Source organism: Macaca nemestrina, chromosome 2 (assembly GCF_043159975.1).
Source record: "Macaca nemestrina isolate mMacNem1 chromosome 2, mMacNem.hap1, whole genome shotgun sequence".
Lineage (NCBI taxonomy): Eukaryota > Metazoa > Chordata > Mammalia > Primates > Cercopithecidae > Macaca > Macaca nemestrina.
The window spans coordinates 65388539-65400643 of NC_092126.1; the positions used below are offsets into that span (position 1 = coordinate 65388539).

The following is a 12105-nucleotide window of genomic DNA, read 5'->3' on the forward strand; positions in this document are numbered from 1 at the left end:
TGGTTCAACTTAAAGCTTTTTTGACTTTACAATGTATTTGTCAAGCAGTAACACCATCTTAAGTCAAGGGGCAACTGGACAGGGTTTTATTCTGTTGCTTTGATAGCCTGGGTTCAAGAGACCCTCCTTCATCAACCCACCAAGTACCTGGGACTACAGGCACACACCACCATGCTTAGCTATTTTTTTTTTATTTTTTATTTTTTGTACAGACAAAGTTTTGTGTCTTGTTTTATGTTGCCCAGGCTCAACAAGGTTTATATTCTCCTGAGTAGCTGGAAGTACAGGTGCTCACCAACACACCCTGTTAATATAGATGTATTATATTTTACTGGCCCTTAATATAGTAAATAATTATATATTGTATGCTGCACATTTTAAGTGTTGTATTGTAGAGAAAATACATTTCATTATATGTGTCAGAGTTTTATCAGGCAATTAAATCAGTTAGGCTGAAATGCACAGTGTGATGGGTCAATGCTCAAGTCTCAATTCATATTTTTGTCTTTTCTTCAAGATAGTTTCAGCTGGCCTCATGCAAGCAGGCTTGGTTCAATGGTTTGCCAGGGCCTTGTGTTTTATATATATATATAAAACTATATATTATATATTATGTAATAAATATATAATATATATTATGGTTTAGATTATTTGTTTTTCAGATTACATTTTTAGATTATATTCTTTTATATAAATAAATATATTTAATAAATATATTTATATATTGTTATATAAATAAACATACATATATTTATATATTATTTTATATTTGTATATCTATATGAGTATGTGTGTGTCTTAACTAATTATTTCCCTTCTCTGAATTCTCTTTCCTCACTTTTTAATCACACATTCTTCTGAGCTCTTCTCCTTATTTCCTTTGCCCAGAAAGATAAAAAATTTTTCTAGCAGTGTTTAAGCTGCCTATGCCACCATTACTGTGACTTCAAAAATGAACTTGTTCCAAATTTTATATTTACTCCAAAATATGCCTGTTTTGTTCTAATCCAGAGAACGTAGTTTTTATTTTTACATTTTTTTCCAAAATCCGTGATCAATATTTGTAGAAGAATCAGTGTGATAGAAACTCACTCCTCTTTACTAGAAACAGAAATTCACAGATGTCTACTTTATAAGGATTTATTATATATGAAGTAGCATTCCCTGATATCATGTGGTAAAATCAGATTAAACACTAGGACAGAGTCCGAAATGTATCGACCTTGAATACAATGAGCTAGTTTACCCCAATTGCAGCTCCACTTCTAAAAAAATAAAATATTTTGCATAATTTTTAACTCAACTTTTCATTTTGAGACACCTGAGAATAACATCCAGTTGTAAGAAATAATAGAGATGTACCATCTATTCTTTACCCTGTTTATATGTTAATATTTTGCCAAATTATAGTATAATGTCACACCCAGGAAACTGACATTGACACAATGTCACATAATTTGACAAAATCCAGCAATCTTACCATTTTCTCAGTCTTGTAGAGACTCATTTGTGTGTGTTAGTCTTACGCAATTTTATAATCTGTGTTAAGTATATATAGTCACTACCACAGTCAAGATATAGAACAGTGTCATCACAACTTTGTGTTTCTCTTTTATGACCACACTCACGTTCTCCCAAACACTCCTGACCATTCATTTGGTCTCCATTTCTATCATTTTTGTTGTTTTAAGAAAAAAAAAAAAAAAAAACTTAAAACGACGTTACTGTTTGAGCAATACCATTAATGAGTATATACCCAAAGAAATGTAAATCATTCTACCATAGAAACATATGCATGCATATATTCATTACAGCCTTATTTTCCATAGCAAAGACATGGAATCAACCTAAATGCCCATCAGTGGTAGACTGCATAAAGAAAACATGGGACATATACACCATAGAATACTATGTATCCATGAAAAAGAATAAGATCATTTCCTTTGCAGGGACATGGATAGAGTTGGAGGCCATTATTCTCAGCAAACTAAGGCAGGAACAGAAAAGTAAATACTGCATGCTCTTATAAGTGGGAGCTGAACATTGAGTACATATAGACATAAAGAAGGGAAAAACAGACACAGAGGCCTATTTGAGGGTGGAGGGTGGGAGGAGGTTGAGGGTCAAAAAGTACCTATTGGGTACTATACTTATTACCTGGGTGATAAAATAATTTGTACACAAAGTCCAGTGACAGGCAATTTATTTACATAGCAAATCTGCACATGTACTCCTGAACCTAAAATAAAAATTTAAAAACATAATGTTACCATACCGTAGCTGCACTGATACCCCTGAACCTAAAATAAAAGTTTAAAAACATAAATGTTATCATAATGTATGTAAGCATATGGCATCTCACAGTATGTGTATTTTTGACATTGGCATTTTTTACTAATCACAATTCCCTTGAGATTCATCTAAGTTACTGTGTGTACCAATAGTTTATTCCTTTTTGTTGTTTACTAATATTTCAAGATGTGTCTGTATCTCTCATTGTTTAACCATTCCTCTTTTGAAGGAAATCTTGGCTGTTTCCAGTTGTAGGTTATTACACTTATAGCTGCTATATTGGCATTCATATGAAGGTTTTTTGATGAACATGGAATTTCATTGCTATGGGACAAATGACCAAGATTTTAATTGCTGGATGATATGGTAATTGCATGTGCAGTTTTACAAGAAACTGGCAAAAAAAATTTTCTTCGCTTTTCTTTTTTCTTTCTTTTATTTTTATTTTATTTATGTATTTATGTATTTATTTTATTTTTTTGAGAAAGTCTCATTCTGTTGCACCCAGGCTGGAGCGCAATGGTGTGATCTCAGCTCACTGCAACTTCCGCCCACCAGGTTCAAGCGATTCTCCTGCCTCAGTCTCCCAAGTAGCTGGGATTACAGGCACCTGCCACTATGCCCAGCTATTTATTTATTTATTTATCTATGTATTTTGTATTTTTAGTAGATATGAGGTTTCACCATATTGGCCAGACTGGTCTCAAACTCCTAACCTTAGGAGATCTCCCTGCCTTGGCCTCCCAAAGTGCTGGGATTACAGGCGTGACCCACAGCTCCCAGCCCCAAACAATTTTTTTACAAGTGGCTGTACAATTTTCCATCCCACCAGCAATATATTTTTCTGGTTTTCTGCATCCTCACCAGTATTTAATGTTGTCACTATTTTTCATATTAGCCATTCTGTCATTTGTGTGTGTAGTGTTATTTCATTATAGGTTTAAATTTTATTTTCTTAATGTCTACTGATGTTGAATATCTTTTCATGTACTTAATTGTCATTTTATTTTAACTTAGGTAAAATGCCTGTTCATGCCCTTTGCTGTTTTCCTAACTTTATTGTTTCTTTTTTTATAAAGTGTTGTATTTTAAATTATGTATATATTATAGATACTAGTCCTTTGTCCCATAAGCGAATTCCAAATATTTCCCCCCGCCTGCTGTCATCTGTATTTGTTCTTTCATTCTCTTAACAAATTCTTCTGGAAAGCAAAAGTTTTTAATTCTGATGTGATCTGATTATTTTTTATCTTTTGTGTCTAAGAACTCTTTCTCACATTAGATACTGACAATTTTTTCTTATTTTTCAAAAGGTTTTTGATTTTACATTTAAGTCTATAATCCACTTTGAGTTAAATTTTATACAAGGTATGAGACTTTGGTAGATCTTTTTTGGTTTCTTATGGAGGTCCAATTGCTTCAGCATTATTTGTTGGAAAGACTATCATTCCTTCAATTAACTGCTTTTGCACCTTTGTAAAAATCAGTTAGACATATTTTGGCCATATATATTTGGGGGTCTGCATTTTGTTTCATTGATTAATGTATTTATCCCTTTGCCAGTACCACAGTTTCTTTATTATCATAGCTATATAGTAAGCCTAATCTTAGGTAGAGTTATTTGTCTTGCTTTTGTCATCTATTTGACATCATTTAGATATTTGGGATGCATGCCTTTTCATCTAAATTTTAGAGTAAATATGTTTATATCTACAAAGAGCACTTAAGACTTTGATAAGAATTGCATTAAACTTATAGATTAATTTTCCAAATCATGAACACAGTATAGCTCTCCATTATTTACATTCTCTTTTATTTCTTACATAAGAATTTTTAACTTTAGCATACAAAGCTTATATATGTTTTCTTACATTTTAACCTATTTCATTTTATTTGGAGAATTTGCAAATAATATTGTATTTTAAATTTCAGTCTACTTATGCTTATTGTTGGAGGCTTGTACAAATTAAGTAATACATTAAGTAATAAATTTACTTAATTAGTAAAATTAAGTAAATTTTAATTTTACAAATTTCTGATTTTTAAATTAACTTGTAAATTACTACACTTTACAAATTAAGTAATAAATTTGGCTAAGTATGCAGTAGAGGATGGTTTTTGAATACAATAGATAAAACCCGATAGTGCTGGAACTTCAAATGTCTCTTCAAATTCAGACAACACTATATTGGCCAAAACATTAAAATTTTATTGTAAAATATTTTGAAATTAGATTGAATACGTGCTTCAACACATGAATGAATTTTTTAATTCATAATATTTAGAGTCCCATTTTTTATGAAGCCATTGATTAACAATTTGAAGTCTTGGTTCTGGGGGTAATTTGTAGAAGTAGGTGTCACAGGAAAAAGAACTGGTAAGAGAGGTTAGAGATAATAAGGTATATTTTAAATATTTTTAATTTGACAATTCATTTCATTTCAGACAGTTCTGTGTTTGGAAAGATGCTAAATAAATTGCCGCAATAACTAGATAATTCAATTATTTTGGAGCTGTATAAGGTTTTAATTATTACTGGAAACCAGAGCGGAGTCAGAGCCTTGTTTTTCTGCATCTTTAAGAGTCAAAAACGTAACCATTGAGCGTTAGTATCATGTTTAAGTAGTTCCCCTGGTGTATCTGGCTTTTTGAAAATTGCTCATTTGCTCTAAAAAGTATCACCATTTAGCTGCATTCAAAAGAGAAGAATGGATTTAAAAGCACAGTCGTATTATTTCTTTCCTGTTTGTCACCATCATCTATTCTCTGAATGCACAGCTGCAGGATCTATTGAAGACATGTGTGGACATAACATATCAGATGCTAGGGGAAAGAATCTACAGTGAAATTATAACTACATTATGTGTATGTTGCTGACAGTTTTGCCTAAGCAAGTTGCTGATCAGAAATAAAATATTTCTCTAGTAATAGCTGCAGTAAATAACTTCTATAATTTGTGGCACTTGTCTAATGTGACACCTTAAATCCTGAGCCAGAGTCAACTCTGGACTCCAATCTAAACAGTATTTACTCTTGAAAAATTATCAGAATGAGTTAAATCCTCCACTGCTTTAGCTTCTTCAGTTTTAAAGTTGAACTCTGATATCATATAGAGCTTGTTGCAGTATTTAGTACCTAGACGGTCTACATATTTTTAAAAAATAGATAAATTACCTGTTTCTAATTTAGATTTTTTTTCAAATATACAAGTAAATATTTGCATATAATTTTAAATGAGTGTCTTTGATACTCACCTCTAACTCACCTTTTCAGTTCCTCTAACTCACCTTTTCTGTTCTTATTTTACTACTTGAAATGGTTTTGGTTTTCTTTCAGATATACCATTGAGCCCTAAACTACCTTCTTCAGCAGTGAATACCTATAAAAAAAAACAGTGTGCCCCAGAATAATTTCCACTAACTGATGAAGTGCTGTATATCAATGCCTTCAGGCTTGAGATACACTGCAGCGTTCTTTCTCTTGGTAAATGAAGCATGTTTTGTGGAACACTGTGCATATCAGTGAATAGTTGTCTAGGGAAAAATAAACAGTGTTGATTTTCTTTATATCTAGTCCGGAAAGAAGACATGAACCAGAATGTAAGCTTTGATAGATAGAAACATACCCAAAAATGTTTTTTAAAGGGATAAAAGGACTTTTATGAGTTGCAATGTCAGACAATATAATTAATTGAAATAGGGTCAGATGATATCATTTCACTGAATACTTTCTTGGCCAAAGGCAATGTACTTTCTTCATAAATAGTTTTTCTGGTGCAATTAAAACCTGCTTTTTGAAATCATTGGAGACATAACTGAGGAAGAATATGATTAAATATTAGATATTGGCTTTTATTCTTCCTAAAACCCCTTCTGGTCTTAATGTATGCAAATGTACTTAAAGGCTTCATTTTACCTCTAGAACATGAACTAGAAAGGTAAATTACACTTCGTACTTAAAACACTCCAGTGCTTCTGTGCTGAGTGTTGCTAATAGCTGTGTTGTTCTAATACAATTCTCTAGGTGTTCCACTTTCCCTTTGTGATCTACCTTTCATTAATTGAAGCAGATAGTCTTATGATTTAAATTCAGAAGTATATGAGGTGTGAAAACATATTCATATATATCTGCTAATGAGACTGATTTTGTGGCAAACACACAAAGCCTTATGCATCTCAGTATGTGTTTGTATTTCCACAAGAGTCACTTTAGGTAAACAATACAATATTTTTCCATTCTCTTGTTCTTCTTTGAATTATCTTTCTGAGATTTTCCTTTTGAATTGGCTTTCAAGCTTAATAAATATATTTTTAAATATCCATATACGTCATGTTTTCAAAAATTTAGAAGACATTTACAATTAGTCAAAGGCTGTTCAAAGTAGGAATTTGTCCATAAGGTTTGTGAACAACTGAGTGTTTCTACACTCATGGTCCCTAAATCATCTTTATAAACACAAGGGTGTGGTAGGGGAGAAACTAAGTCAGCAACTTCCACAATTTAAATGACCCCAGTGATGCCACCAGTAAAATGAAGTTCATCTGCTCCTGAGATTGTCTTGTTCTGTTGTTTTATTCCATGAATTGATTCCTACAGGTAGCATAAGTGTGGTTTAATACCGTTTTTCACCACTGTCAGGGCAAGAAAAAATAACAGGTACAGTACTTAGGAGGCTCTTGGGCTCTTCTACGTATTAATACATTTTACTCAGAATTCAAACATCCTATGAACACCACCACTGAAATTCATTCTATTTTATCCAACTTTCTTGTGTTTGAAAGGATGTCAGACTCTTCCTTTCTCATTGTATGCCTAAAATTCTGTGTTTTGCTGACCAAAACTGTATTCTTTCTATCTGAATCATGTTCAAGTAATTACACAACCTTTATGTTCATTTAACAAAAATTCCTAAACTTCTATAAGCAGTTACAAAATTCTCTTTAGAAATGTATTTTAACTATGTATTAAATAGCCTGATTCTATTAAAATACATTCTCTTCCTAGAATAATTCATTCTATTATACTACAGATTATAAAATTTATTATAATAATATAAAGAAAGAAACTGATTATCACAAGTATAGAATCTATCATCCCTTTGGAACTAAAACAAATAACAACAGGCAGTTGGTTGGATACAACTTGACAATTAAAACATTCCTTTCCCTTTTTACTAAAGCCTAAAGAAAAAAGTACAGAAATCAGAATGATGCTTTATTACCATTTGCAACCTAGCCTAACTGAGGGCTAGACTTATTTCAAACATGCAGCGTCAAATCCCTCCAAAATCTTTGCAGGATACACAGTTTGAAACTTAAATTCTGCCCAAGAAGACAACATAGAACTTAAACGAGTCCTCTGAGTTTTCTCTCTTAGTCCATGTATCCACATAGAAATAATGCAAGTTCTGGTGTCTTTGCAACTTCCATTCCAAACTTGTTATAACTTCTTTTTAAAATTAATATTAATATTTTACTTTTTGTTTGTTTATACTTACATTGTATATGTAATTGATTCGGGAAATTTATTGAAAGTGATGTTGTTTCGTGCCATGTAAAATCAATCAACAGGATCAAATTAATCCCTGTTTTCGATTATTTTGACAATATCCCTTTAAAATTCATCTATGATTATTGGTGGATATATCTTTGGAATACCATTATTCAGATGATGGTTTAGTAAAATGAAACATATGTCTCCATTCCTGACCATGAAACCTTAGGTTTTGCTATCATGTCAATAGTGTATAGAGAAGAGGGGCTTTGATTCACTAATATTGGATCCAAATATATAAATAATAATAGATATTCAAATCCTATTTACCAAAGACAGTTTAATGTAATGATCTAGATTAGAGGCCGGCCATCTTTTTCTATAAAGGATCAGATAGTACAATTTTTTACTTCGCAGTACGAAAATGCACATATAGTACATTTTTTACTTTGCAGTACAATTTTTTACTTTGCAGTGCGTATGGTTTCTGTCATAACTACTCAGCTCTGCTTTGGAGCACAAAGACAGCCTTAGAAATTATGCCAGTCATAGCTGTGGTTCAATAAATACTTATCTATAAAGAGTAAAGAGAAATGGTGGGCCATATCTGGTCCATGGCCACAGTTTTCCCACTCCTGGTTTAGATAAATAAAATCAAGTGTAAATATTTCTTCAATGTAAAAGTATTAAATACATTCAATTAATTTTAGTTATGTCCACTGGTCCAATTTTACCTTTTCCTCTTGCTCAATAAGATACTTGTTATAATATAATAATTATACTATACAATAATAAGATTAATTTGAACAAGTTTTCCCTCTAAAAATGGTTTATTTTTATTGACTGTGAATGACAGTATATTTTAAAGATAAGGTCTGTATGTCATATAATTTATAACTTATCATTTAGTGCTAAAAGCTTTTCTTCTGAACTTTTATTGACATGTTATTGTTGTTTGATTCTTTAGAACTTTAAATTACTGTTGTGTTATAAGCTCACCATTCATACCTCAAAGACAACATTTTTATAAAACTTAACAGACAAATATCTCCTTGTAGTATTTTGTCACAATGCAATTCCTATACTTTATAAGTTAAGAGCTTGAATTATTAAAAAAAAAACACAAACACACAATAAAAATCAAACAAGCAAACAAGCATGTTATCTGCAATTTTCAGGAAATTGATTAATTTATATATTTACTTATTTATTTATTTATTTATATCTCTTTGTCATCAACAGGAATGTAAAGAGTTAAAAGTTCCATTTTACTTCAGAAGTTGGTTGAAGTGAAGAAGTTTAGAATACTTAGAGGAGCCAAAAATAAATGATAAATCTCTTCTTCATAGTTTTGACCTGGGAGGGAATGATATAATAAGCAATCCATATAAGGAGGGTCTTACCTCAATTATATTTTACCTGCTTCTATTTCCTAGTCAAAAAAGTTTTTCTGGGGCCTACTAGAAAGTATCCTCCCTTTCTTCCATGTAAAATCACAAATAAAAGTGAGCAGAAAATAATACATGCAATATGTGAACTACATTTCTTTACTATACCTGTAGAGAATATAAAAGGAATAAATGAATGAATGTAAATAGATGTGTTTGTGTGTCTATATATGTATATAAATTCTAAATATATTTTATCATTAATAGGTTAGAAATTAAAATATTAATGTCTAAGCATTTAAAGTATTCCAAAATGGAACCAAAATTTTCCAAAAGTGTATTTCTTCTGTTATTAATGATAGAACTGTGATAATCTCCCCATAAAATGCGGATGATAGGCACTACAGGATAGTTTTAGTGTTTATAACAGGTTTGGTTTTTATTTTATTGCTAATGGTGTTCAGTAAATTGTCTTTTTGGAATGCATTCACAGATTGATAATCCCAAATTTAATAATCCAAAATCTTAAATGCTTCAATATTTGAAACTTCTTGAGTGTCAACATGATCCTCAAAGGAAATGCTCACTGTAGCATTGTTAATTTGGGGTTTTTGGATATGGGATGCTCAACTTGTGAGTATGTAGTGCAAACATTTTGAAATCTCCCCAGAGAAACCCCAATTCCAAAACACTTCTGTGTTGCAAATAAGGGATATTCAACCTGTATTATAAACAATATTGTAGAAACTCATAGTTTTCCCACTCTATCCAAAATAGAAGCACTTATTTAAAAAAAAGATAAAAAGATATAGTAATATATCTCAAATATCAACCAAGCAATCATTTAACCAAGAAATATGTAGACAACAATACTCATTTTCCCAGTACTTAAAGAAAACACTTGCTCTAAGATAAATGACTTAAGAACAAATATAGATAATACATGTTCTTAATTCATTGGGCAAAAACAGTCACATTTTCATTTAAATGGTAAATTTTATGGTAATAATACTAACAACTGCCTTTCTTACCTCCTTTTTTATTTTTTACTTTCTTCTGTTTTAATCACCTCCTTTGCTCTCCAGTGGTGAAGGAAGAAGTCCCCATTGGTGAAGAGGAATGAGCAAGCACAAGATACCTGACACTGGACAGACGGGATCCAGAGCAGTTTATTAGTCACATATGCTCAGCCAGGAAGAGGAAGACACTGTGCTATGCAGGGCCACAGAGAGGGTGCACTGAGAAACAGAGTGAACATCCAGAAGTTGTAGGTGGTAGAATTTGTAGTATCAAGAGGATGGGGTGATGCCTAGTAACCACAGGGGAATGTGATTAGCTTCTTTGAGTAATATCGTGGGTTTACAGGGAACTAAAAACCATTTCCCTGGAATAAGCTGGAATTCCTAATGCTCACGAAAGCTGTCCAAGGTGGATAGAGTCATGTCTGCATGTGCCCCACACTGCACCAAGGCTGATGGATCTAAGGCTCAAGGCACTCTGCTCCGAATTTTATATCCTCAGCACAACTTGGATTGCTGATCTCAACCATCATAGAACATCCCGTTCTCAGAGGAATGAGGCCATAACCCTAGTAGTTCCAGACGTTTTCTATTTATCTCAGGATGTTGCATTCTTGGTACTTTTTTTCCTGAAAATTGTAAGCAATCAGGGACAAGCTGGTTTGGCCAAAGCCAACTTGTGCTCCTGTTGAGAAATGTTCATTTAGGCTATTTAAGGGTCTTCAATGCCACCAGGTGTCAAGGGAGGACATAATATTGATTCTTAATTTTAATCTTTGTACCACAATTGACCCCTTGATGCCTTGACATAAATTTAAACCTTGGTAATGACTGAGATTTTTAGGGAGTTCTAAAAACCTCACTCACAAATTTGGCTATTAAATGACAAAGCAGTAGGATAATCACCATTTCTCTCTCTATATATATAGAATATATACATATTCTAATGAGAGAAATAATATATATAATATAATTATATATATTATAATGATATATATTAAATATATTATATATTATATATATCATTATAATATATATAATTATTATATTAATATTATTATATTATATATAATTATATATTAATATATAATATAATATAATAATACATAATATAATCATAATATAATTATATATATTGTAATGATATATATTATAATGATATTTTATATACATATGTTTAGCCAGGAGTGGTGGTGTGTGCCTGTGGTCCCAGCTACTTGGAAGGCTGAGGCAGGAGAATCCCTTGAACCCGGGAAGTGGAAGTTGCAGTGAGCCGAGTTGCATTGCACGATCCCTGGGCAACAGAGCGAGACTCCATTTAAAAAAAAAAAAAATGTTGTTTCCAAAGATGGTGTGTGATGGCAAGGTTTATGAGGTACCCCATTGCTGACCTGATAAAGATGTATTTTGTCTCTTTAGAGTCTAAAATCCTATTGAAATAAGACCTGAATAAAATATGTAAGCAAATCTATAATAGTGAATTTTTTTGTTATTAGATGTGGTCAATGATTTTAGTAAGATTGAGCATTGAGTACAAGGACCTTAGCTGATGAGATAACGGCATTAAGGTTGTGGTAATCTACCATGGGGTGTTAATCATTTTTTATAGGGTAAATTTGTCTAGTAAATGAAGAAGCAGTGGGATAATCAATCTTTGTCTCATTAGGTATTTTATAAAAGTTTCAATCCATGAAGCGTCTCTTTTAATTTACATTGGATCATATTAATTATTTTAAATAGAGGACCATGGTGTAGAATTTCATCAAGTCCATTTTTAAGTACCAAAGTTTTAATTTAATTTTTATTTATTACGCATTTTTTCAAAGTGCTCATGCCTATTATACAGGATATTTTAAGACAATGTATTCTATGAACATGGGGAATTAGGCAAGATAATAGTTCTGATGGTTAAG

The 12105-nt window shown here is 31.7% G+C and overlaps 1 long non-coding RNA gene across 1 annotated transcript in view; it reads left to right on the forward strand.

Annotated features, from left to right (window-relative positions):
* LOC139361757 (uncharacterized) overlaps positions 1-9298 on the forward strand; it is a 59609-nt gene extending 50311 nt beyond the window's left edge. Inside the window, exon 6 of the long non-coding RNA XR_011619359.1 lies at positions 9028-9298. This is a non-coding gene — a long non-coding RNA (uncharacterized lncRNA). The remainder of the gene's footprint in view (positions 1-9027) is intronic.
* Positions 9299-12105: the final 2807 nt, after the last annotated feature.